This window comes from Dendrobium catenatum, unplaced genomic scaffold (genome assembly GCF_001605985.2).
Source record: "Dendrobium catenatum unplaced genomic scaffold, ASM160598v2 fragScaff_scaffold_1557, whole genome shotgun sequence".
NCBI lineage: Eukaryota > Viridiplantae > Streptophyta > Magnoliopsida > Asparagales > Orchidaceae > Dendrobium > Dendrobium catenatum.
The window spans coordinates 5275915-5286248 of record NW_021320019.1 but is presented as its reverse complement, the minus strand read 5'-3'; the positions used below and the strand labels follow the sequence as shown (position 1 = coordinate 5286248).

General features: G+C 38.0%; 1 pseudogene; it reads right to left on the bottom strand.

The window, feature by feature from the left end:
• Positions 1-4607: 4607 nt before the first annotated feature.
• LOC110111172 overlaps positions 4608-10334 on the bottom strand; it is a 39456-nt pseudogene continuing 33729 nt past the window's right edge.

Below are 10334 nucleotides of genomic sequence, written 5' to 3'. Positions count from 1 at the left end.
TTTCATGAGGACATTGGCTGTTTTTCGGTTTGAGCTTAAGTAGTTGAAACATTAGTAGTGCCAGCTCATTAATATTAGTGGAGGACTAAGCTCATTATGAGCTGATGTTATTATAAAAATTACTGTTGGAAGCAAGATTTGGGTTGGGTACTGATCTTTCACATTCTTCTTGAATGGAGTTGCCTGCAGCTTTTCTCTCATGGATTTTTCTCTGACGGCTGCTGCTCTCTTCGGTTTGTCGCTGCCTCTTCGAGTGGCTGCCTTCTTTACTGCTCCTGGCTCCTCTTTTTGACCGTGAATTGTTTGCCTCCTGGTTTCAGTGCTGAAACCGTGGCTTTGTGCTTGTTCCTGCTGGTTCCGTGCTTTTTCATTGGAAATTTGAGGTGCTCTTGGACTTCAGCGGGAAGGCTCTTGCCCTTATTTCTATATAATGGGAATTTGGAACTTTTGGCTGTTATGATTCCCTCTTTGCCTATATATAGAGATATTTAGAAGAGATGTTGGTGAAATATTGAGAGCAAAGTTGCTATAACTGCGGGTTCTTCTTGGAAAAGCTTGAGAGCTTGTCCACCTTCTTCCCTTCTGGAAAGCTTGCGAGCTCTCCTCTTCTTTCGCTTCTAATCTCTTTTTGTCTCTCCGCAGTGTCATTCCATATGTATCTCTCTTCTCAAAGTGAAGCAACTTTAGGTGTCGTCAAGTGATTGAGTCAAGTTTGTAATCGTTTTAATTTTAAAAGTTGTGTAAGTCATTTTATTTTATTAAAGTAAAGTTGTTTTGGTTCAATGTCGTATTTAGTCTTCTTTGGGTATTTTAGTGAGTTCTTTTATATAGAAGTGTTTCTTTTTGTGATAAAAAAATTTGGGTCTCTCTCCTATTTAATTACATCAATTGGTATCAGAGCAAGTTTTTGCTTGGATAGTCTTTTCTTTTTTTCTTAAGTTGAGTCTTTTTGTAAGTTTTTTGCTTTCGAGCTTGGCTAATATCAAGGGGATTTGCAACAACTCTACAACAATAAATAATTGCAACAACAAATAATTACAATTGCTTGAATAATGCCTAATTCTGAAGTGTCAATCAAAGCATGTTAAGTCCTAATGTCAATATTTCTGACAGCGAGGATAGGGTCCCTAGGAATCAAAAATAGACCCAAGCGCGCTTAGACTAGGATCATGGGATAAAATCGATGTCCATAATTTTGAAGGGAGTCTACAACTCTAAGGAACAAAATTCCTCGAATGGTTGATGAAAAATGAGAAACCAGCAAACATCCAAAGGACAAAATGGACCCTCAAAGCCGGCAAACCCAAGGAAGCAAAAACCAAACCTCATCCTACCATGATCATTGGATTTATCACCATCATTGGATAGCATAAAAAAACAAAAAAAAATAGAAAATATAACTAATATTGTTCATAACAAAAAAAAATAATGCAAAAATCTAAATGCATCAGTGTCTGAGATGATTTCGCCGGAGGTGGAGTTGTTAGCTGGAGATTGCTCCATTTTGCTTCGACGGAGATGAGCCGGATGGCTCTGATAACATAAAGACAAAACAGAGACGATGAAAGTTGTGACAATGATGACTCAGCTTAACAGAGAGGAATTTTGTATTTTATTATTGTGTGCTACAGTGTTACAATGTGCTTGCCTTTATAGGCTTTTTAGGTGTAGTCACTTTACACGTGGAGGCTTGGTATTGGTGAATACAATTCTTGTGATCAACGGTAGAGATGAAATTAGGACATTCTGGAATATCTTGCCATGTGCAAGTCGTTACTGGTGTGCTCGTTGTTAAAAACATTAGAAGATATAGACAAAATGAACCATCCAGCACAGACAAACTACAATTTTAGCTTATAAACAAAACAAAAAAGAAACACAAAACATGAACCAAGGAAGCATTTGTGAGATCCTTTGGCCAGCTTTGAACGGAGGAAGAAGAACAGAGAACAGAGGAAAAAGGAAGAAAAATGTAATCTCATATATGATCTAAAGGCAATACATGGCAGCTATATATATAGCTTTGAGAGAAAGAAAGCAAGAAAATGCAAAATATAATAATAGTTAGACACGTCTGCTGGTGACGTGTAAGGCGTTCTAACATGCCCCCTCAAGTTAAACATACATAAATTGGATGGTTAATTTGTGACAGAGAGTATTAAACCGAGTTATGGAGAGAGAGGCTTTGTAAGAATGTCTGCTATTTGATCGATTGAGCTTATGTGCGAGATGGTTAGAGCTCCGCACTTTATATGCTCGCTGATGAAATGATAGTCAATTTCGATGTGTTTTGTTCTTGCGTGGAAGACGGGACTGTTTGCGAGAGCAATAGCGAAGGTGTTATCGCAATGTATGATGCTTGGATCTTTTTGTAGTAGATGAAGTTCTGACAAAAGATGGTGAAGCCATTGGACGCCGGAAATTGCTGATGAGAGAGATCGATATTCAGCTTCGGTGGAAGATTTGGCCACTGTGGTCTGCTTTTTGACAAACCAGGAAATGAGATTGGTCCGAGAAAGGAACATAATCTTGTGATTGATTTTCTGTCTTTGGAATCTACCGCCCAGTCCGCATCTACGTATGTCCGGAGTTGAAGATCGTCAATGGTGAGTGGAAGACCAAAGTGAGATGTACCTTTGATATATCTGAGTAGTTTTTTGAGAGCATGGTGAACCTGTATAGTTGGTGCATGCATGTGTTGGCATATGAGATTTGTCGCCAAGGCAATATCTGACCTTGTGATTGAAAGGTACTGGAGAGAGCCGACCAATTTGCGGTAGAGCTGAGGATCTGAGTATAGCTGAGTTGATGAGTTTCGGGAGGTTGATTTAGGAGTCATCGATGTGGGAGCCTATTTGCAATCTTCGAAACAAGCCATTTGAAGAAGATTTTTGGCATAATGTTGTTTATGGAGGAAGAAACCGATTGGTGTTTTAATGATTTGTATGCCAAAAAATAGAGAGACATCTCCCATTTGTTTTAGCTTGAAGTTCGAATGTAGTTGTTTGAGTGTCTCAATTGCCTTGGTATCATTGCCTGTTAAGAGAATATCATCAACATATATTAGTATAAATAATTGAATGTGATTATGACGACAGAGGAGAAGGGAGGGGTCCGAGCAGCTGAACACAAATCCAAAATTCTGAGGAAACGTGGTGAACTTTTGGAACCACTGTCTCAGAACTTGCTTTAGCCCATATAGCGATTTTTGTGGAGCTTGCAGATGTAGTCGGGATGTTGTTTGTCGAAGAATCCAGCCGGTTGTCGCATATATATGTCTTCTTGTAGATTGCCATGAAGGAATGCGTTTGATACATCCATTTGAATAATAGACCAACTGCAATTGAGTGCTAAGGTAAGAAGGATTCTAATGGTCGTCTTCACGACTGGACTGAACGTTTCTTTATAGTTAATACCAAATTGTTGTGTGAAGCCTTGGGCTACTAGACGTAACTTCCAATGGTGCCATTCGGAAGCAATTTGGTTTTAAAGGTCCATTTACTGTCAAGAATAGGTGTGTTCTGTGGAGCCGGTACGAGGGACCAAGTACCCTGTTGTTGGAGAGCAAGAAATTCTGATGACATGGTGTATCGCCAATGTTGATATTTAGATACTTGGTTATAAGTCGTTGGAGTGAATATAGTAGCTGAAAGATCGAATATTTTTTTTGGGCCAGTAATACCGGATTTGAATCTGGCTTGCATCGGGTGAAGGGTAGGTTGAGGGATCGCATGTGGTGGGATATTCGAAAGATCAGTGAACTAATCGATTGAGCACTAACAAAGACGGGAGTTGAAGCTAAGGTAGACGTGGCAGGTTGGGAAGAAATTTGAGTGGAGTTGTTGGGAATAATGGACGTTGGTGTGAGAAGAAGAGGAGAGTAATTGGAAGATTCAATGGGCTGAGATGTGTTAGATGAAACAGATGTGTAAGGAAAATGTTGTTCGTGAAAAATCACATGCCAAGATATGTGAAGTTTGTTTGTGAGAATGTTGAGGCAACGATAGCCTTTGTGAGATGACGAATATCCAAGAAAGATACATGCTTGAGATCTTAGAGAAAGTTTGATTGGTGCATAAGGTTGAAGCCATGGGAAGCAAAGACATCTGAAGGTGCAAAGATGAGTGTAATTTGGAGGATGTCCATGAAGTTTTTGGTATGGTGTTTGAAAAGAAATGAATTTAGATGGCAGTCGATTAATCAAATAGTTAGCAGTGGATATCGCCTTGGCCCAAAAGGTGATAGGAAGATTGGAAGTGTAGAAGAGTGTAGGTTATATCAAGAAGATGTTGATGCTCGCATTTAGCTAATCTGTTTTGTTCAGAAGTATGAGGGCAACTGAGTTGATGTGTGATGCCATGATCAAGCAGAAAATTCTGAAAAAAGTGTACTTGTGAATTCACCTCCGCCGTCGGAGCAAAAATTTTGAGGGTATATATTGATGTTATTTTTTATTAAAGAATATAATTTTTTTAATTTAGTAAACGTCTCCTGTTTAGAGTGCATAAGGTATAACCAGGAGAATCTCGTAAAATCATCCACAAATAATAACATAATACTTATAGCCATTAAAAGATTGACGGGGTGTTGGTCCCCAAACATCAAAATGCACAAGATAGAAAGGTTTATACGAGATAGAAAGGCTTTTATTAAAGGGCAGTTTGTGGCTTTTAGCCACGTTAAAAAGTACAAATGTAAGAAGATGGAAATTTATGTAATGCAAGAATTTGAGAAACTAAAGTAGAAAGAATATGAGGATTTTGTTGTCCAAGACGAGCATGCCAGTCAACAGTAGATGTTGTCGCAGCTTGGAGGGTCGTCGTAGGTGTAAGCTGAGGAGAAGAAACTTGATATAGACCATTACGAAGATGACCATGTAGAAGAGGGCGATTGTCCTGCATATTATTAATGACAAACCCATTAGCATTAAAAGAAATAGATACATTATTATCTGAGGTAAACATAGAAATAGAAATTAAATTATAAGATAAGGAGGCAACATGCAGAAGTCTACAAAGGTATACGATTCAGGAGGAGGAAGAAGACCTTGTCCAGAGTTTTGTATCAACGAGGAGCTTCCATTTGCAATAGAAACCGAGTCATTTCATTGATAAGCAACAGGTTGTTGAATTCTTGAGAGATCATGTGTGAGATGTGCTCAAGCTCCCGAGTCAAGAACCAGATCATTGTATTGTGTCAGTTGTTGATGGGTTAAAAGAGCTTGTGGTGTGGAGGTTAAAGGAGCGTATTTGAGGTTGCAATGATGCCAGCAAATGAGTGCAATATGTCCAATTTTGCCGCATATCTGGCATAGGGGGCGATCAGAAGGTGGGGCCGAAGTAGTCTTTTCTGTCTGGTTATCGTGTCGAGCCTCGTCCGCGAGGTGTTGTTCTTTTTTTTAGTAAAGAACTATTGCGGTAGATGAAGAATTTGTTTCTTGAAATTGTTCATGTTAAACATTGATTTTTTCACTGCAAAGAAGAGAATAGAGGGTGTCGAGATCTATGGGGTTTAAAGATGTACGAATGGCAGTTTTAAAAGAATTGTAAGTTGAGGGGAGTCCGTTCAAAATATATAAAACAATATCTTCACTATCAATTTTGGATTCAGCGACAGCGATACTATCTACGAGTGACTTGATGTATGCAAGATATTGTTGCATAGATCGATCCTGCATTTGGACATGATGTAGTTCATTCTTGAATTGTATAACTAAGAGAATGATTTGTTGGTTGGAGTCGACGTTCAAGAATGGTCCATACTTCATGAGCCATGAAAGAGGCTAGGACATATGGAAGAATGAAAAGTGAGATCGTGCCGAACAAAATAAAAATCAAGTTACGATCAATTAACCACCAAAGATGATAATCTGAGCTAGACGTGTTGGTAGGATAGGCGGTAGCTCCGATGATATATCCAAGAAAGTCATTGGAAGAGAAATTATGGAATTGTGGATGCCATATTGCATAGTTGTCGCTAGAAAGTTGGATTGGGATTAGATGTTTGAGGTTAGAAATCAAGAATTTCAAGGAAGGAGGTAAGAGTGAATTCCTTTAAAGAAGTAGAGATGCTGGAAGCGGGAGGAAGGGACGAAGCGGAATCTTGGTCCGCCATCGCCTGAAAGGAGCTTCAGTTGAGGCGAAGCTAGAAGCTGCGGGCGAGGGAAGCGAATTGCTCTGATACCATGTGAGATCCTTTGGCCAGCTTTGAACAGAGGAGGAAGAACAGAGAACAGAGGAAAAAGAAGGAAATTGTAATCTCATATATGATCTAAAGGCGATACATGGCAGCTATATATAGATAGCTTTGAGAGAAAGAAAACAGGATAAAATAGCGCTAGACACGTTGGCTGGCGACGTGTAAGGCGTTCTAACAGCATTTGCATAAGAAGACTCTTCACTGTCTGTTGATATAGAGAATACTGAATGATTCTAATAGACCTTACTGCCATTACATTTGAATCTGAATGATTCTAATGGACCTTACTGCCATTACTTTTGAATATACTCATAAAACTGAACAACATATAAGATCTATATCCACTGCTGCAGCTAGTAACAGTTATTACAGTACATCTCAAAAGACCAACCTTATTGCTGGGCACACTGTACACTCGGGCGAGCGTCCTCATCCTCACACGCTTCTTGCTGCTGCTTTCGCCTCATCTCATCTTCAATATTGACATCATAAATGGTGGTTTCCTCGCATTCATCGAGCTCCATGTCGGTAATCCGCGTGCTTGTTCTGGGCGGAAGAATTGCCTCCAGATGCCTGCACTGATCAGGAGAAAGAACTCCTGAATCAGGAAATTCCACATTGAATTTGATGTACAGTCGACCCTTCTTGAATGCCCTGTGATAATTAGGCATCCCCTCATCATTGATGGCTTTAGATTGACCTGATCAGAGGATTAACGTAAGAACTATTCAAATTATCAAAATACATATCAAACTGGGCGAACAAGAAATCGTACCAGGTTTGATAACTTCGCCTGGATTTGACTTGATATGAAGTTCTCTGCCATCAAGATGTGTTAAAGCAAACTGGAAGCCGCAGAGGGACTCGGTCAGCGAGAGTGTATGCTCTACATACAGATCATCATACTTTCGCTTGAACTTGGGGTGCTCTTGAAGTTCCAAAACAAAGACGATGTCTCCAGTAACAGTATCAGGCTGCAAACAAACATTATAAAATTACATCAATGTCATACATGTTGGACTTGCAAACCTTTTGAAATATTTGATTTTCAACAGCCTAACAACTGTGTATTGCTAAGATTCAAAGCTTCGTTTGGGACAGCTTTCTTTCTGCTTCTTAAAGCAACTTTCTAGTACAAATATTTTTTCCCAAACGAAGCCTCAAATTCTTAATATTTGATATTAGCTAAGATCTCAAAGGAAAAATAGAAAAGGTTCAGGTAAAAAAGTAGTTGTCATCTGGAACCTCTCATTACAAAATTAAGGATAGAAGGGCCCTTAGCAGAACAGCATGCATTGATACATGCATGCAAGCCAACCAAGGAGGTTATGGCAGCAAAGATGTACCTACTTCATGAAGGGAGGGATCCCTTGTGGTATTTTTGTTTGCAACTTGAAACTCACTCAATAATCACATGACTTTTAGTATATCCCATATCAAAACTGATTTGCTTAGGCTTGGATGGCTTGCTTAAAATTAATTAGATTTAACTCGAGATCTACTCAAAAGTAGATATCAATGTTTTCACAAATATATACGCAAATACATGCATATATTCATAATTATATTTTACTCGAGATTTACTCAAAAGTAGATGTCAAGCCTTTGTCCCACTACGTAGGGTCAGCTACATGAATCATTTTTCTGTATTATGTCATTACGTAGGTCAGCTACATGAATCATTTTCTGTATTATGTCATGTTAAAAATCCTATAATATAATATATATATATATATATATATATATATATATATATTACATCATACATGCATACACATTAATATATTGTAACCAATCTAAAGTAAAAAATGCTTGAATATATATATATAAAATATGTTTAATATAAATTTAAAATTCTTGGCTTAAATCAACTAAAAATCAATCACTTTCAACTCAACTATAGCCTAAACTAATTTTAAACTGGATTTTTTTTATTCCAAAATTGAGCTTTGCTGGCTGAATCCACTTGGTATCGCACAAGAGAAGGGAAAAGAAGACATTCAAATAGCATATTTTGTAAAAAAATAAATTTGAGCAGTTATTGCATGTAAGAACAAACCCAAAAAGAGTACTGAAATTGCCCAAGAAAAGAAAGGGAAAATTAGACTCACAGCTTCATCAGCCTCTCCTGGGAATACAATCTTTTGACCATGCTGCATTCCCTTCTCAACATGCACCTCTAATACCTTCTTCTCCTGAGTGACTTTGTTCCGTTTACATTGTGGGCATTTGTCTTTATCAATTATAACCTCACCTGAAAAATAATATGTTTAGTGGAGAGATCAAAGTGACAGCAAAGGTAGTGTTAAACGGTAAACTACCAGGGCCTTCGCATACAGTACAAACATGCGGCATTTGTTGGATCATTCCTGGCCCAATCAGTCTAACTCCAACTCTCATACCAGATCCATGGCATCCATAGCATGTCGCTGATGCCCCACTCTTAGTTCCTTTACTGAAATAGTTTAAGACAAGCAAGAAAACAAGAGATAAAAACCAAAGAAATAATCAATATCATATTAAATTATGGATTCAAGAATTCAAATAAATAAAAGTGTATTAAAGTTGAAAACTGCAAAAGTAGGATTATGGTTATCATCAGGATATTGCATCAAGCCTCACCTCCAGAATTATCAGATCAAATCAAAAGCAAAAAAAAAGGCAGGAACTTCAAGATAAACAAGTCCTACAAATCCTCATCAAACTTGTTAGGATATTATAATTTCAATCTCCGCATTGCTTTCAGTACAAGAAACCTAGTGAAGTTCCATATCCAATTGAATCTGGTATACAATTAGATTTAAACAGCAAACAGATATGCTTAGTGATGCAGGCGCGGAATGGTTTAAGGCTTATAATGATAGGCGATGAAACGCAAGCTTACATGGTATAAGCATGGCAGCAAATATTGGAGTAATAATGACAAAAATTTGTTGTTAAAAAGGATTTTGCGTTCAAAACAACATTGGAAGTAATAAAATGCAATAAAAAGATGAATGTCCTGATACAATATCAAACTAAATGAAACTAACACATTTCGAGAAATATAAAAGTATACATCCATAACACTCAAAAGTGAGTATCCATTAACCCATCATAAAACATTGGACAAAGAAAACAAAATAGCATAAAACCCAAAAATACCAGCAGCTCTTGCAGCTGCAAGATTCCTTCTAAAATAAAGGCTATAAGCAGCACTCTGGCTTCTTCCTTTCAAATGTGTTGGATTGTGTTAGCTATTTCATGTCATGGAATGCTAGTAGATAATGTCTGAGTCTGCATTTTTTCTAGTATCTGTATGACTGGAAAATTCATTGAGGATAAAGAAGTCCAAGAGCCTAAAATATTGCATCTATTTTTATTTGACCGCTATGATGCAAAAAACTTTTGCATGATTCTTAGTCAAGTCAAAATACATTAAGCATGAAAAGAAAGAAAGCACAATACTTGGGATCTAATGACCTATGTATCGACCACATGCATAAAAGAGCAAAATTGGCAACAAAAACAACGCACAAGTCGGAACGACGCACACGCATCACTTGAAGGTCAAATAACATCCAATCACCGAATGGAATGCATTGTTGCTACCAGAACGTCCCTTAAGTTGAAGACCCTTGCAATCGGATCGGGCGCAACCGGTCAAAACTGGCGACCGTCACCCGAAAATGACGCGTGATGTCGCTCAAATAACGCCTAATTGCAAAACAGACTTCTTCGTTGTGTTTGGAGCATCTACAATACTCAAAAGAGACTATAAATTTCTTCAATGGATGCCGCACGAGGAGATCAACACGGGTCCTGAGGCAACGAAGAACAAATCAAGAAAATTGACGCGCGACGTCACCCAAATGGCTTCCGATTGCGAAACAGACTTCGCAGTTACTTCATAATTCAATAGAAAGTTAATATATCATCCTTTAACATATTATTTGGGCATTATATAAAAAATCACTTTCAACTTTATTTTTTACTTTACGCAATTTTAGAAGTTTAAGGCTTACGCCTTAAAACGCTTTGAGGCTTACATCTCCCCTCATAAATAAAAAAACGCCTCAATACCCAAATACGTAATTAAAACCTTAACTACCTCCTTTGACTAAGTAGGCTAAGGACCTCGATGGCCCGGGATGAAA